Below are 18,929 nucleotides of genomic sequence, written 5' to 3' on the forward strand. Positions count from 1 at the left end.
ACAGTTTTTCCTCTAACATTACATTTTTACTCCACTGATGTTAGGTTTAGGTTTGGGGGTCGGGTTGGGTTGGGTTGGGGAGAACAGTTTATAAAATATGCATTCCTCTTCACTGTATTGCAGCCTGTCCTGCCATAACTTGCTTTTGGCACCCCTCTGTGGACATTATACCCACAAAATGGAGCTCACATGTGTTCACACGCCCAACAACACCTATCGCTTTGATCACTGGGGGCAGTATTTTGAATTTCTGTATGAACAGACAGATTTTAGCTAAAGAAAATTCAACCTACTGTTTCCGATTTCAGTTTGAGATTAGTCTTGTATGCATGCACCTATTTTCTTTGTTGTTCTTTTATTGTTGTGGCAAGCAGGGCGGGGCCGAGCGGCGTCTGGGCAGAAGATAAGTGGTGAATGAGGTCCACCTGTGCGCCACACTGGTCTCGCATTCCAGTGAGGGGCGGCGGGAGTATTTAAGGAGAGGAGACAGAGGCAGACGGGAGAGAGAGACGCATGAAGCTGCCTGTGTGTGTGTCTGCGTGTCAGTGTGGTTGATGCTGAAAAACAAACCTTTTGTGTACTGCTGAAAAGCGGTGTCTTATTGTGTGCGACTGAAAAGTGCAACAATAAATGTCTACATGTTTTCTCAAGCCGGCCCCAGCTTCCTCCTTTCCTTAATTGTTACACTGGTGCCGAAACCCGGGATGGAGGAAGGATGTGTCATCAAGGTGTCCTCGCCACTGACTGAGGATCACGACGCAGACGGAGTGCTCGATCCGGTGGTGCTGGAGCTCTGCATCAACCGGCAACTAAAAGGGACGGCTGAGGGATTCAGTGCCAGCTCCGGGTGTTGCGGAAGGAAGCAGTACAGTGAGCTGAGGGCCAGTCAAAGGCGTGTCCGGGGCCGGCGAGCCCGTCTCTTCTCCTCTCTCTGCTTTCTCCTCTCTCTCTCTATTCTCCTCCTCTCCCTCGTCCTGTTCCCACTCCCATGTCCACCTGTGTGCCACACCGGCCTCACGTTCCAGTAAGGGGCGGCGGGAGTATTTAAGGAGAGGAGACAGAGGCAGACAGGAGAGAGAGATGCCTGTGTGTGTGTGTCTGCGTGTTAGTGTGGATGATGCCGAAAAGCAAACCTTTTGTGTGCTGCTGAAAAGTGGTGTCTTATTGTGTGCGACTGAAAAGTGCAACAATAAATGTCTGCGTGTTTTGTCAAGCCGGTCCCAGCTTCCTCCTTTCCTTAATTGTTACAATTGTTTTTAAAGCGCTGAATGCCTTAGCACCTTCAAGCATTTCTGACTGTCTATCAAAATATGTAATAAAAAATCATTGTTTATGGTGTTCAGATGCTGACCTTTTGAAATATTACTGCAACACATAAGATATCAGGTGAAGGCGCTTTTAACCACAATGCCCCAAAGATCTTCATTACTCTGCCAATTGAAATTAGACATGTTCTAAGCATCCACATTTCTAAAAAGCGTTGAAAGACATATTTTTTTAAATATGCATTTGGTTGATATGTAGGTATACTGCATGTGTGAATGTTTATAAAGAAAAATCTTTGTATTATTCCACAAAAGTTGGAACAGTTAATAAAAAATAAAAAATAAAAAGAGTGGTTTGTAAATTCTGTTTACCCTGTGCTATATTGAAAGCACTACAACAGCACATTATTTTATATTTTACCTTTTTTTAAATACACACTCATTTCAGATAATTGCAATATGCTCCAAATATTGTGTAACATCACCATTTCTTTTATTACACTTATTAAGCATTTAGGCACTGAAGATACAAGTTTGCTAAGTTTAGCAAGGAGATTTTTCTTCAGTTTTCTTTTATGTAAGTCTTGAGCTGCGCAATTGTACGGGGCCTTTGTAGCCATATTTACGCTTCATAAAACACCACAAATTCTTAATTGGAGAGAGGTCAGGACTGCAGGCAGGCCAATCTAGCACCAACTCTCTCTGCTTATGCAGCCATGCACTTCTTATCCGGGCAGTATGTGGTTTGGCGTTGTCCAGCTGGAACATGCAGGAACATTCCTGGCAAAGACAGAGTCTGGATAGCATTAGATGTTGCTCCAAAATTTGTACATACAGTATCTTTCTGCATTAATGGTGCCCTCACAGATTTGCAAGTTACCCATGCCATGAGCACTGACACACCCCTATACCTTGAAGGACACTGGCTTTTAGACCTGATGCTGATAACAGCTTTTATGGTCCATTTCCTCTTTGGCCCAGAGAACACAACGGCTGTTTTCTCGTAACACTATTTGAAATGTGGACTCGTCGGACCACAGAAACATTCCACTGTTCTACTTTCCATCTCAGATGAGACCGAGGCCAGAGAAGTCGGCAGTGCTTCTGGACAGTGTTGATTTATAGCTTCTGCTTTGCGTAGTAAAGCCTTAACTTGCATCTGTGGATGCAGCTTGAATGGTTTTGACTGATGAAGATTTACCAAAGTATTCACGAGCCCATGTTATGATATCCATTACTGACGAATGATCATTTTTAAGACAGTGACATTTGAGAGATCGAAGATCACATGCATTCAGAAGTGGTTTTCCAGCAGGACAATGCCAAACCACATACTGCCCGCATTGCAAGTGCATGGCTGCATAAGCAGAGAGTGCAGGTGCTAGATTGGCCTGCCCGCAGTCCTGACCTGTCTCCAACTGAGAATGTGTCATGTTTTATGAAGCACAAAATATGGCAACGAAGGCCCTTTGCAATTGTTGGGAAAATTCCACTTGTTAAACGTAAAAAACTTGTATTCAGTGCCCAAACGCTCAAGTGTTATTAGAAGAAATGGTGATGTTACAAAGTGGAAAACACTCCACTGCCCCAACTTTTTTGGAGTGTGTTGCAAAAATCTGATTTTAAATGACTGTATATTAAAAAAAGAATAAAAAATTTAATTCACAAAGTAAAACATTGAATAATGTGTTGTTGTAGTTCGAGTGACATAAAGGTAGGTAGATGAAGACAGAATTTTCAGTTAAAAGCTCAATTGGACTGACCAGATTTAGTCATATAAATGGTGATTTCTACCACATCATTTTGATTTCGTCCATAGCACTTTTTTACTTACAATAATCATGCAATTTTTTTTTTTTTTTTAAATGTGTTAAAAGATTTTAATAAATTTTCAATTTTTTATTTATTTATTTATTTATTCAAGATGCATTCAAAATCCACTTGGCTCAATAATCAGAGGGGGCATGTGTAGTTTGAATGGGCATGACGCTTGTGTGCAGAGACTAAAAACGGTTCAAGGAACAAAAACGAAAAACAAAAATGAACAAATTTTTTTGCAGAACAGAACCAAAACCGGGAAACATTATTTTTAAAATGCTGATAATTGGTTATAACTGGTTAATTTCATTAAGATTATTTTTTCATGTAACCAAAGGACAAAGGGTTTACATTTTTGGAACTACCGCAATTCATGTTGCCCAGAAACATGAAACGTGCTCTGATCCTGAAGGAAACTGCTGCATCACACATTTCTTTGCCTAACTGACCTTTGTGGATGTCACATTTTGTGAATGAAGACCTTTTTAACAACTATGTACAATTACTACATATACATGCTTGGCTAATCCAGAAACAAGTAAAAAGTAAATTTCTCAGTTGTTTCTAAGTCTTCACTTTATTAATTTTTCCCCCCCTTTTTCTCCCCAATTTGAATGCCCAATTCCCAATGCTCTCTAATTCATCGTGGTAGCGTAGTGACTCACCTCAATCCGGGTGGCGGAGGATGAATCTCAGTTGCCTTCGCCTCTGAGACCGTCAATCCTCACATCTTATCACTTGGCTTGTTGAGCGTGTTACCGTGGAGACATAGCATAGTACGTGTGGAGGATTCACGCTATTCTCCACGGCATCCACGTACAACTGACCGAGAGCGAAAACCCACCGAGAGCGAAAACCACATTATAGCGACCACGAGGAGGTTAACCCAATGTGACTTTACCCACCCTAGCAACCGGGCCAATTTGGTTGCTTAGGAGACCTGGCTGGAGTCACTTAGCATGCCATGGATTCAAACTCGTGACTCCAGGGGTGGTAGTCAGCGTCTTTGCTCACTGAGCTACCCAGGCCCCCGTTTCTAAGTCTTCACTGAATTATTGTTAGATATGATGCATGAATACAGATTTGATGCTGCCAGGTTTTGAGTGAGAAGCAGATCTTTAATTAAAATTATACTTAACTGTTAATTTACTGTATGCTTGTTATGATTTCTATGCTGATACATATATCACACGGGAAAAATTTTATTGTTTTTTTTTCCCCGCTTATTTTGGTGAGGCAAGTGGCTTATTTTGGGCTTGTTTTTCCAGACCATGTTGCTAGGAGGCTGCGGAACTTCTGCACAGAATGAACCGAAATGAAAAATATTTTGTTCTTAGTCCCTGCTTGTGTGTATGTTCTCTCTGTTAGGACTAAGTTTTACCTTTTTTACACCAAACTATTTTTGCTTTACACATTTTTGCATGTTACACCAAAGCCAATCCAGCGACCAATTCACAAACAGCATCACAAGTTATCCACCAACTCAACATACATGCCACCTAAACCATGCACACAGAGACTTGCACACACATACACACTCACCTCCAAGCCCTTTGCTGAGCTGTTTGTTTAGGAATCTTGGCCTGAAAATTGTATTCCATCGACCATGCTCGCTATCAACACACAATTATCTGGGTTAATCATGTGGAACAGTGGCAAATTCACCTGGGGCTTAGGAACTAATGACATTCGCGTCTGGCCTGCTTTAGTGAAATAGCCCCACACCTGCAGCGGGAGAGACGAGATTGCCAAAGAAAATTTGGTCTCATTTTGTCCCCCTCCCATCTACTGCTGCTCCCTCCCCCCCTTTTTGCAAAACTCTCTCACTCTCTCTCTCTCTCTCTCTCTCTCTCTCTCTCTCCCCCTCTTTCATTTCTCTGCTCTCTCCTTTTTAAATATCTCCCTGTTTTGTTCTTATGCCCTGACTGTTCACTCTAGATTTCACTCTCTGTTTCTCACATAAAATGTTTTCCCCCCATTTTCATTCATGTCTTCTCTTTTCTGTATCCTTGTTTTCCCCTTTCTGTTTTCATCCTGTCACCTTGTCATTTTTGTATGTGTTATTTCCCTTTCATTCCTTCCATCTCCCTATTTTACAATACACATTTGTTTTATTTCAGGTGTCACCATTGTTTCTATTTTGAAACAATGGTCCACTAGAATACATCAGCTAAGGCGTCAGAGTTGTCACTGTCAATGGGGTGAAGAATACCATTCTGATCTGTGTATCAAGACTCATCTGATGAGAAATGCATAAAACACCAGACACCAGAGCATCAGACAGCATCTCTTTACGGGAGCCGAGCTGCTCACATGCACACTGGATGGCAAGATGTGCTCACACTGCATAATCATGGTGCGATTCTGAACAGGCAGAAAGATGTTGTCAACGCATCACCTCTCCCACAATCCCCCAGCTTTATGAAGTCATTTCAGCCAACTTCCAATACAGGAAGAGAATCTCATCGCTCATAATTATTTATCGATACTGTGACATACTTTTCTCATCATAGGCCGCATCCATGTGTGAAATAGCAGCGTGCAACTGGGAGATTATTACCTGTGTGATTGTGATAGGCTCCCTGTGTGCTTTGGATAATCAGTAAGGCACTGCAACAGACAAAGCTGCCAATCAATGCAGCACTGAATCAACTAAACTCTTTTCCCCCAATCACAAGGGTGTTGAATCTAGATCTGGGTAAGTTGGCATTCCTTCTTACACATAAACTGCATTGCCAGCAGTCATCACATCAACAGAAAAAGATGTCCCTTAATGTTAATGATTACAGTATTTCAGATGTCAACCAAATGGCACATAAACTAGACATCTGTTGTTTGATTGTTTGTTTGTTTGTTTTGTTTTTGTGGTACCCTATTGTATTCTTTACCAATGGCTATTGAGTCCTAGAGGTCTGCTACACAACCTGGTTACGGGCTGGGTTTGGATCAGCTTTATTTCTCCCCAATTTGGAATGCCCAATTCCCAACGTGCTGTAGGTCCTTGTGCTGGCGTAGTGACTCGCCTAAATCCGGGTGGTGGAGGACGAATCTCAGTTGCCTCCGCATCTGAGACCGTCAATCCACGCATCTTATCACGTGGCTTGTTGAGCGCGTTACCGCGGAGACACAACTCACCACGTGCCCCACAGAGAGCGAACCACATTATAGTGACCACGAGGAGGTTACCCCATGTGACTCTACCCTCCCTAGCAACCGGGCCAATTTGGTTGACCTGGCTGGAGTCACTCAGCACTCCCTGGATTCAAACTCGCACCTCCAGGGGTGGTAATCAGCGTCAATACTCGCTGAGCTACCCAGCCCCCAATGGATCAGCTTTTCAAGTATAACTCAGGTTTGGGTCAAGTATGGGTTTGTAATGAATGAAAACAGACTAGTTAGGGGCTGTTCACGCCGAACACTGTTTTTGCGCGCATCTGTGCTGTTTCTAACACCGTTAGACACCGTCTCAAGTTAAAAAGAACTTACATTTTTATAAATGCATCTGGATACATCTGCTTTCTGTTTCATTCATTGCACTGCGTCTAGCTTTTTAGCGCAAGTATCACAAAGATTTGAAGTTCTGAAGAAGTTCAGGATGCAGAGAGGACTGTTATATTGTTTCACACGATTCTAGATTGTTGTATACTCAGTTAAGTTTCAGTGCTTTATAAAGGGTAAGCCAATGTTTGTTCCCTTTTACTTTGGGATGCTCAGGGGCTGCCATGTCTTGTTAAAACTGTGCATGTTTACTGTTACTATACAAATGTTGCCTGAGATGCTTAAAATATAAAGCATATTGCAACAAACTAACTTTCTTGAAGAAGATATTATAAAGAGAATGAGCGATTTGGGGTTCGGGTCGGATTCGGGTTTAAAATTTGACCAGTTGGCTTGGTTTGGGTCACATACTGAAAAATTAAGCCATTACCCATACTTATTTGAACCTGAGAAAGTTTTTACACACAATGTAATTTAGCTCAGTTTAAGTCAGTTTAAATTAAGTCAGTTTCATTGAGCCACAATAATTTAGTTAAATTAGGTCAATGTACTTTAGTAGTTTTAACTCAACTTTGTTGGGTTCATCAAACTTTATTTAATAATGTTTATTTTGATTAATTTGATGTTGGTCTAACTTTATTTATTTATTAATGGGATCACCCAAAATTGAAAATTCTCTCATTATTTACTCACCCTCATGATATCCCAGGTGTGTTTGACTTTCTTTCTTCACCAGAACACATTTGAAGAAAAATTGAAAAATATCTCAGCTCAGTAGGTCCTTAAAATGCAAGTGGATGGAGATTTCTCTTTTGAAGCTCCAAAAATCACAGACAGTCAGCATAAAAGACATTAATTTAAAAGCTGGTGTCATATCGTTGACATTTATGATGACTATCTGTGTTTTTTGGAGCTTCAAAAGAGAAATCTCTATTCACTTGCATTTTAAGGGCCTACTGAGCTGAGATATTTCTTTGTTTTTCTTTAAATGTGTTCTGCTGAAGAAAGAAAGTCATACACATCTGAGATATCATGAGGGTGAGTAAATGATGAGAGAATTTTCATTTTTGGGTGAACTATCCCTTTAATCATTTGTACATGCCAGGAAAGCAAGTGTAAGGACAATGAAACAATTGCCCTGTCAATTTGATAGCAACTGATTGTGGAGCTAAGCAGTACTTGAATTAAGAATCACTTGAAAGTGAAAGTCCATCCTCAAACTAATCACAAACGCTAATCTTCACGACAATGGTAACCCCCAAATCTCCAGCCTAACAGAAACTCTTTTTAAATACCATTATAATAAAACATTAAACATGAACAAATCTCCTCCTATTATCATCTTGCTCAAACATGCATAAAATAACACTTTTGTTTCTCAACATTTGTTCACCCCATCCAATCCCATGCAAAGCATGCTGGGAAATGGAAATCCCCTGCCCAGTTTCATTAATGCTACAATAGTATTCATGTAGTTCCAATGCAAATGGATTAAGTAAACTTAAATTTTGCTAATTTAATTGTATGGAACACAATGAAATCAAGTTGTGACATAATGTTCTAGAATTGTGTTACTTTAGTTATTAAGTTACCTGAACAACCTGCAAAAATCTATATTTTGAGTGCAGTCTCAGGTACGGGCCATGTTCTGGCTTCAATTTAAGGCCTGTACAGACCTCTATTCAGTCCTATAATGCAGTTTATATGTAACATAATATATTGAAAGTAATGCAAATAGCTCAAAGAAGAGGCCAGACAGTACTGAGCACCGTTTTATATACTCTTTATGCACACAAATATGTCACAAAAGGACATTAGCAAGTCAACTCCTCCATACCAAGCCATCGTGCTCCCGAGTTAATTGAAAACTAAAATAAATAATCAAATTTAAGGCTTAAAGGTGCATTTTAGCACATGCAAAGGAAGCACGCACCTAGGACTGTGGTGGTGTTATCCTACAAAGTCCATGACATGGTTTAACAGTCTCAAATAATTTATAAAACAGCCCTGAAGGCCTACATAATCTCCTCTTTTTACCATCTTAATGGGAGATAATACAGGAGCATTCCCTGATGAATCAACACGCAACAGCAGCTTTAGTTTGATAATTAATACTGACGTTGGAAATAGATTTGGCAGCACAGGTCTCGCAGTCTGATACGGCAAATGTCTCCACACAAGCCAAGCCTCCCGTTCCAGCCGAATCCGCATTCATTCAGCTAATCTCATTTTTTCAATAGTGTTAATTCTTTGACTAAAGCCTGTTATCTCATTAAGAGCCCTGCCATGGGATCCGATGGCACCCTGACATCTGTATTCATTTGCCTCAAAATTAGTCCTGACACAAATTTAATGGAAAAAAAATTCTCCAAACACAGGAGATTAGAAGATGAGCCAGGAATATCAGAAAATTCCTTTCTATAGAAAGGGTTGTTTTTCTATTTTTCTTTTTATTCTTCAGAGGTGGATTAATAACATTTCCATGCTGCCTCTGTATTTGGTTATTTCTTAAAACCTTGGGTGTATTGAGGTCAAATGTAAATCCCTCCTTCTAAGATCCTTAAATCTTCAAGCTGAGATGGTCTTTTCGGCTGCAGGTTTTGATTATCAATGACATATTTGATTAGACTGTCGTATCACTTCCTTTATTAATCTCATGACCAAAACAAAAGAGGTGCAAAGTAAAATCCATCTTCAACAGGCATCTTACTTTCTCGTCTTCACACCTCCTCCTCCTATCAGTGCTGACTGCACGAGTACCAGCATTGATGATTCACTGCTTAAAAAAAGACATGAAAGCACTCATGGATGAAAGAAACTTGGATTTAATCTTTCTTTCCCTTTTGCTCACACCTCCAGTGCACTGTGTCGATCATTTTTTCTTAGCAAGAGTGTGGAGAGGCTGGGATGTAAATACAGAAGAAGAGAGATAATGGGCTCAAACTCAGGAAGTCAGGTTTCCCTCCCTAATGTATAGTACACACTGACCCATTGAACAATGGATGGTCTTATAAGATGACAAAGAATCATCTGCACTGCTATAGCTGCTACATCCTTCTTATTTATTGATCAGCACCCATGATGAGGGGTTACAGACCTACTTTGAACAGCCTCTCAAACTGTCCAAAGACTAGAGAGTAGAACATAGCAAAGTAAGTAAAAAGTGGAAGAGATCAACAAAGACAGCACAATGAGATGCCCCATGTTCAGTACCTCAATGTTATCTTTCCTAAAGCTCGAGAGTAGCGTGCAGTCCAGGCAGGGTTGAAAGAGAGGAAGGCCTGCCAGGCTCAGTGCCAAAGATGGACAGGGGTTTGTTCAACACCTCAGCATGTGTGACATGTCTAACAGCGGCATGCTGATCTCTCCAATCCTCATTAACCTGCTGCAGAGCAGAGAGGGGAAGCACAGGGCACAGGGGTGCACAGCAATCACAGAACTCATTATGGACCCTAAAAGAGTTGGCCAGAGGAAGTGAGCAAGAAAGAGAGTGAGAAAGAGAGAATAACCAAAGGAATGAGAGTGCCGGCTGGCATCTCTGGAAATTAAAGGACAGCCTTTTGCTGAGGAACTCTCAGTAAATAAGATATTAGTGGAATTTTCACAATGCAAAAGACAGTCACAGTACTAAGAAAGCAACTCAGTTAGGTAGTGATTGTGGCCCCTGAATTTGATTCAGACCAACTGTCTTTTTTCCTCCCTGATAAGATGAAAGCAGCCACCCAATGCTTTCTCTAGAGACAACATACCAGGCCTCAGGCCCTTTGAGCAAAAGCACAGACAAAGCATCATTTCAGAATATGAACTCCGGAGGGCTCACTCATAAACAGAGACAGCACTCAAATGAAGAAGGGGCATAATTGTGGAGGGGACAGTGGTCCAACAAGAGTTCCCCTGGTTGAGAGGTCTTGAATCCAGAAGCAGTAATTTCCTCTTCTTGGCTAGCATGTGCGTGAGGTAATTGTGCCTGCTGGGTGTATCCTCTAGAGCAGGGGTTTTCAAAGTGTGGGGCGCGCCTGCCCAGGGGGGGCACTAGAGCATGTCAGGGGAGGTGCGGAGAGTGGTAAAAAAATTTATTAAATAATTAATATGTATATATATATATATATATATATATATATATATATATATATATATATATATATATATATATATATATGTATATATATTTGTATTGAGTTTTACTATTATATTTAAAGCATTTAAACAGTTCTGAAAATAATAGGCAATATATATATATATCAAGAATCTTTGTGAAGATTCTCTGATATTTGTCAAGCCCGCCAATAAAGCAGACGTGACGTATTAGTCTGTAATTACAATGGAGCAGTTTCATAGATGACCAAATTTGAATCCTTCAGTTTCACGGGTCAAACCCAAAAGACGACGATACGATGAGTAGTATTTAAGTTTAGGATTTACATGGACAGGATCAGTTGATGCACCACAACCTTTATGTGTCATATGTCAGGAGATTTTGGTTAATGACAGCATGCGACCTGTTAAACTCCGTAGACACCTTGACACCAAGCATGCTGAGATAGTGGGAAAACCTCCCAAGTTTTTCCAAAGAAAACTTCAAGCCTTTCAAGGTCAGAAAAAAGTTGTCAGAGAATTTGTCAAATTAAATGTAAAAGCCACTAAAGCTTCATATCACGTTGCTCTGTGTGTTGCCAAGGCGGACAAAGCACATAACATCAGAGAGACATTGATTCTGCCGGCAGCCAAAGATAGGAGAGGCAGCGGCTTCTAAGCTTGATTCTGTTCCACTCTCTAACAACACAGTGGGTCACGTATCTCTGACATGACACAGGATGTGAAGGAGCAAGTGTTAGACAGCATCAGGCACAGCCCATTTTTTGCACTCCAGATCGACGAATCCACTGATGTGGTCAGCTGTGCACAGCTGTTAACATATGTGAGGTATGTGAAAAACAAGGACATTCAAGAAGAGTTTCTATTCAGTAGTCCTTATTGCACCATTTATCATTGAAATTTGACTGGACAGTGAACATTTTTGTTCATCCACAAGTCAAAAATGTGAGGGATGACAACATGGTTGTATTGGGCAGAGTTTTATTCCAGGATTGGGAGACTACAGTAAATAAGAATTTCAGGATTCTTGCGGCCCACTGAACATAGGATTCATTGTAGACATCCATTATCTATATTATAATTATTCTTCTTCTTATTATTATATCTATTATTATTATAATTGATTACAGTTTTTCTCGATTGCTTAAACACTATAACCAGGCTTTTGAACTAAAATTTCAAAACCATAACGCCATTTATCAAAAAAGCACACCCATTTCCCTAAACTACAAACACTATTTCCATGTTTTGACTCATGAGTCAGATTTGTTGAACTGTCACTGCAAAACCCTACACACAAATCCCTTAATTTCTCATTGCCTAAACCATGTGGTCATTTAGAAAGCACTAGCATTCAATATTGTTCACTCAAGTCAGCACAGCTTGAGCTCAGTTAGCACACAATTACCCAGGTGGAAACACTAAGAATCAAAATTGATCACACACCAATCAGAACCTTCAACAGATAGATAAAAGAGCCTGAGTCAGTTCATTCAGTTTTGGAACAATGAATCCAGAGAGAGGTGAAGGAAGAGGAAGAGGAGAGGTGGAGGAGGAAGAGCAGTAGGGAGTGGAGGAAGAGGAAGAGTAGGAGATGGAGGAGGAGTAGGGAGAGGAGGAAGGAGAGGAGGAGGAGGTGGAGGAAGAGGAGGAGGAGGTGGAGGTGGAGGAAGAAGGCAAAGTACATATGGTTGTCTGCCATTTGTGCCCTCTTGAACTGTGTTTCAGTGTAGTCAATTACTCTACTGTGTTTCATGTGTTTTGCAGAGAATATTTGAGATTGAAGGCCGGCCTGTTCCCCATGAGATTATCTTTGTTGATGAGGCTGAATTTAACTTGACCAAAAGAAGGAGAAAGGGGAGGAACATAATTGGCCATTGGGCTATTATGAATGTCCCTGGCCAGTGAGGAGGGAACGTCACTATGTGCACGGCCATCAGTCAATGAGGGGTACTCCACAACAATGCCATTCTTGGACCCTATAACACTATGCTCCTCCTTGGTTTCCTTGATGGTCTAAGAGAGCGTGTATTCCAGCTTGACCAGAGGGAGCCAGCACAACCAGAGCAGCCTCATTACATAGTTGTTCGGGATAATGTCAGCTTCCATCGCGCTGCTCTGGTTCGTGACTGGTTTTCCAATAACCCGAGGTTTTCCAACATCTTTCTGCCTGCATACTCTCCCTTTCTAAACCCGATAGAAAGTGCTGGAAAGTGTATGACCGAGAACCTCACATCCGTGTTCACCTCCTCCAGGCCATGGAAGAAGCCTGCCTAGACATTTCAGTTGATGCGTGCCAGGGGTGGATCAGGCATGCAAGAGGATTTTACCCTTGCTGCCTGTCTAGGGCCAATACAGCCTGTGATGTTGATGAGATTCTCTGGCCTGTCCCAGACCAAAGACAGGATGCTGGGGCAGAATAATTTTGTTGTTGTTGTACTGTACAGTACAATAAGGAATAAAAAAAAAATGTGCAAATGTATACATTTGTTGTGTCTTTTGTTGTGTTCATCATGTGAAAAGGTTTTTGAGGGGGAGAACCACAGGCAACATAACTTATTACTGTAACGTTGGTGTCTAGGAGTGGAAGAGGAAGAGAGGAGATGCAGGAGTGGAATCTTTAAATCCTTTAATTATACACTCTGGAGTGGAACAAACACTAAAGCTTAACATCAAAAACCAAGCGCAACGTAACACTTCATAAACTCAGCCTCGATGACGTATACGGCCGACAAATGCGACCTCCGGAGGACGCAGCCTGCCAAACGAGACACAGCCCATGTAACACTTCAAGGACTGACAAAGGAGTGGGTAAAACTAGAGGATATTTATACAAAAGGAACTAATGAGGGAATGGAATAGGGGTGAGGATAATAAGAAACAGATGGAAGTGATGAGGACAGTGCACTACGGGAAATGAAGGCTGGGGGAAAACTTCAAAATAAGAGTCCTTGAAGAAAATGAGGGAGACAGACTGTGACAATTACCGGTTTTTGTAGTATTGTTTTGAATTTATCTCACCAGTGTGTAAGACTGTTGTAGTGTGTGTTTTTGAGGGCTTGTGTGTCATGTCCGAGGGCAAAGTTTGTTTTTTCAGCAAGATTGAATGGTTTTGAGTAGAGAGCTTCATTTTGACCTGAAAATAGGAAGTTTGGGGAATTGGGTGAGAAGTTATGGATTTGTGTTTAGAGTTTCGAGAAAAGGAGGCATAATTTCAAGAAATGTTTTTAAGCAATTGAGAAAAATTTTAATATATGGGTTTCATAGACTATATTGTGCATAAATAGAACTGATACAGTAGGTCATGAAACTGATTGATATTGTCAACTGAAATGATTAAATACATGACATACTGTATAACCTGGTTTACTCTCAGGGTTTTTTTCTCAGGTGCATACAGTATGTAATGCAAGAGCTGGAAGGTAAATAGACCAATAGCAATGATAAAAACGTAGTTTTTTAGTAAACACAAAATAGATTATGTTTAGGAACATTTGAACATGCATCCGTCTGCACTGTTTTTCATTTGTTTTCCTATGTAAATATGCACTAGACAGACGTCTTTGATAATTGCACCGTGGCTCACTGTTTTTTCAGCATCTTGTTTAAGACGCTCTGTCATGGTAAAAGAACTTAAACTGTTAAAGGAATATTCCTGGTTCGAAACAAGGTAAGCACAATCGAGAGCATTTGTAGCATAATATTGATTATAAATATAAAAAAATTCCCACTACTTAGTAGGTCCTCATGGTGGCGCGGTTACTCACCTCAATCCGGGTGGTGGAGGACAAGTCTCAGTTGCCTCTGCTTCTGAGACCGTCAATCCACGCATCTTATCACGTGGCTCGTCCTGCATGACACCGCGGAGACTCACAGCATGGGAGGCTCATGCTACTCTCCACGATCCACGCACAACTTACCATGCGCCCCATTGAGAGCGAGAACCACTAATCGCAACCACGAGGAGGTTACCCCATGTGACTCTACCCTCCCTAGCAACCGGGCCAATTTGGTTGCTTAGGACCCCTGGCTGGAGTCACTCAGCACACCCTGGATTCGAACTCACATCTCCAGGGGTGGTAGTCAGCGTCAATACTCGCTGAGCTACCCAGGCCCCCCTGCCCCTCCTTTACTTTGAAAAAGGCAAAATCTGGGTTACAGTGAGGCACTTACAATGGAAGTGAATGGGGTCCAAATTCTTAACATTAAAATACTCATTGTTTCAAAAGTATAGACACAAGACATAAACAATATGTGTGTTAACATGATTTTGGTGTGACAAAATCACATACTAACCTTTTCTGTGTAAAGTTATGACCAATTTTATAACTTTGTTGCCATGACGATGTAATGTCAACAAACCCTAAAACCCTAAAATGACTGTAAAAATGACAATTTAAACAAATTTACAGCTTAAATAATACATGAGTTTAACAGACGACATAATGTAATTTCTCTTACAAAATTACAAGCTTCAAATTTCTGCCTTTAAACCCTCCATTGTAAGTGCATCACTGTAACCTCGATTTTTGCTTTTTTTAAAGAAAAGGAGGGATGAGTCTAAATTAATTTTTGTGGTAATCAACATTATGCCACAAATGCTGTTGAATGAGCTTAACATGTATTGAACCCGGAATATTCCATTAAAAACGTGTCTCGAGATGCCTGCGTTGTGTTCATGGCGTTTGGTGTGAACAGCTCTTTTCTCTTTCTTTCATCCAACATCTTAAAGTGATGACAAAGACGTGTGAAACATTCAGGAATGAAGCATTATAGGACAGTTTTTTTTATTGTTTTTTTTAATCATATAGGCTATAATGTACAACATTGATAATAATTAATTGCTTATTTATATTTACATCATAATGTGCTTGAGCCTGCTAGCGACCCAGCAGCCCACCAGGAAAAGTGCTGTCACTCCCGATGGCTAATCCGATCAAGATTATTATCGTAAATGAAAACGAAAATTAAATGTAAAAAAAAATTAAAAAAAAACATTTTCGTAAACTAAAATAAAAATAATTGGAAAAACTGAAACTAAACTAAAATACATTTTCATGGCTCTGAAAAAAAAAAAAAAATAACAATCTTAAAAATATTTAGTTTTTGTTTTTGTTGTGATAGGTTTTTAAACCTTTAAACCCACTATCACCTTAACATGAAGATGTCACTAGGCTGTGATAGCACTAGCAGATGACCTATTGACCCTCATTACATTAGCAAAGACAGAGCCGGAGGAAATCACTACAGTACATCATGGAGAGAAGCAGGTAGAAACTAGGGTTACCAGAAAATGGTCCCGGTTTTACGAGATGTGTCCCGGGGTTCCGTCATTTCTAAAAAATTTAATAATGTCCCGGTTTCAGCTGTTAGGCTCACTGATTATTTAATTTGTTTTCTTCTTCTTTGAAATAAAATATCCTAAATGTCCTTCTTGGTATCGTGTCTGGTATCAGTTGCAGGGAAGGGAAGATATTTTATTGCACTGCACAATGATTTGACAATACTTTCATTCTTATTTTGCAGCAATCTGCTCAGAATCGATCTAGTTACCATGACAACGACTCACGCTCTTGGCGCTCTCTGCTGCTCTCTGTCATCATCCAACGCAAATTAGAAATACCCAATTGAAAATACATGTTCAACAAGCTGAAAGAAGCCGATCGATTTCTTTGCACAACACGTGAAATTGTAATTGAAATGTTACATATTGCAATGTTGCATACTCCATTACACATGCAATATGACATCACATGGATAGAATAGGCTATGTGGAATTTGTACAATTTACAAATATCTCAACTGTGGTTAAAATCATATAAAACAATATATAATAAAATATAATTTCATATATATATATATATATATATATATATATATATATATATATATATATAGGTTAGTTCTGGTCCTCAAATCTGATTGGACAAGAGACGTTCCATGAGTACTGATGGTCTCACACCATCAGCACTCGGACGCTTCACTATGTGTATCACTCCACTTGTGTTCATGCCGTTCTAAACTAAAGTCTAAGAGCATTGCAGATGTTTTAAGAGCTATCTGTCTCTTTACCTTTAATTTTGTGACATTACATATTTTAGCCAGCAGGTGGCGGCAAAACACAATTTTTGTGTATAATATGAGCCAGTTAGTTGACGTGAAGTGAGTCAGCATTTTCATTCATCAGCACTACTGATCGCTCGTATTACTACTACACTACTAAAGCTAGGAAATAGCTTTAAATGGCTTTAAACGAACAACTTCAGCATTTTGGCTCATCACAGCAGAGAGACACAACAGACTGATTAATTACACAAACGCAAGGCGCTTACCTCTTACCGGAGATTCCACATTGGAGAGGACAAAATGGTGGAGGAGATTGCGGTTTCTATAGTGAAAGACTCTTGCGCACTGGCTACCGCGAAATAGGGAGGAATACCCCTGCTTAGACGGCTATTTTTCCACTGAGAAAATAGGATGAATTTGACCAAAATGACATTATCTTCAGAAAGCTGACTAACAGACTACAGCATCATCAACAGATGATCACACATGCTCCATCTCTCTCTCTCTCTCTCTCTCTCTCTCTCTCTCTCTCTCTCTCTCTCTCTCTCTCACACACACACACACACACACACACACACATCCTTGTTTCTCCAATAACATGTTAGAAACAGCCCAAGCTGTGATACTAGTAGTTCTGAAGTTATGTTTTTGAGAGGCTTAGACACATCATTTGGTTTGGACCAGCAATAGCAGATTCTGATCCGTCGTGTAAGAAAGCAAAACATTTTTTTAATTAACTTGTTCATTGAACTGTTGTATATGAGCAATATCACACTCGCAATCATGTTATTTGGTCCTAAATCAGCACTGCTGTGATTACCTACGGCCTCGTGCCTGTGGCCGAATCACAGCAGTGCTGATAAAGGACCATATAGCATGATTGCAAGTGTGATATTGCTTAATATATATATATATGCATGTATGCATCGCAAACCGACTTTCAAAATTTGGTCACCCTATAGAAAACGCGTTAGCCGTGTCTGGGACTTCAATTATGACACATTTGAACCTTTATTGGAATGACTGTTTGTTGTGTTGCCAATGCATGATGTTAAAATGAAGAGAACAGAAACAATATAATATCCAATATAATATAATAATCTGATTTTCTTTATCTCTCTCTCTCTCTCTCTCTCCCACACACACAACACACACACAACACACACACAAAACACACACACACAGTCTTCTCACTCATTCTGTCTGACACTGTCAATCAGTGGTTTGTTTTACATTTAATTTGGAATTGCTCTAGAGTTTTGTTTGATGTTCAGTTTTCAGAGTTGCGACATGACTTACTTTCTCATGACAAATGCACTGAAGAGGACTTTGTGGTTAAAGTTCAATAAAAAACAAGCATTCTTAACTCAGAATTATGTGTTTTGTTCTGTAATATCAGTAATGAAATTCAGTTGGTCTTATTAAATTGAAGATTTTTAATATTCTAAGTATTATTTACAAACATTTGGGTGTCCAGCTATACGACCCACGTATACCTGTTTTCCCCATTCTATATTTATTACTTGATATAAAAACTAAAATAAAAACTAAATGTAATGAAAAACTAAAACTAAGCTATAAAATATTTAAAAACTGAAACTAAACTAAAACTAACAAAGAACTAACAAAATGATAACTAAACTAAATTGGACCGAAGATTTTAAAACGAAATAGAAATAAAAACTAAATAAACAATTTAAAACTATTATAACCTTGAATCCGACCCTGGATGACAACCTCAGGGGGCCTTTTTACTTGCTTTGCAGAAAAATTGGGATTGGTAGTTTTATTCATTTTATTTATTTATTTGCTTGTGTGTGTGTGTGTGTGTGTGTGTGTGTGTGTGTGTGTGTGTGTGTGTGTGTGTGTGTGTTTGTGAGAGAGAGATATTTGTGTCTTGTAGCCTCTTTTAATCGTCGGATCTCCTACAGAAAGTGTGAGGAGATTAAAATGCTTTTGCAGGTGTCGTTAAAGCTCCCGAGGAAATTGTTCTGGACAGTTCTATCTCTTCAGGACAAAGACCCTCCGTGATGAGGGGGTCGAACAACTCTGGGTGACAGTCGAGTAGCAAGAAAAGACAGCGCAGAGGGGGGAAGCACCGGTAATGAATGTGCCAACAGACGCTGTGGTAGAAAGAAAAAAAATGAATCTGAGGCGATATGATCAAATCCGACTCCCCCTTATTCA

This window comes from Myxocyprinus asiaticus, chromosome 12, assembly GCF_019703515.2.
Source record: "Myxocyprinus asiaticus isolate MX2 ecotype Aquarium Trade chromosome 12, UBuf_Myxa_2, whole genome shotgun sequence".
Taxonomy (NCBI): Eukaryota; Metazoa; Chordata; class Actinopteri; order Cypriniformes; family Catostomidae; genus Myxocyprinus; species Myxocyprinus asiaticus.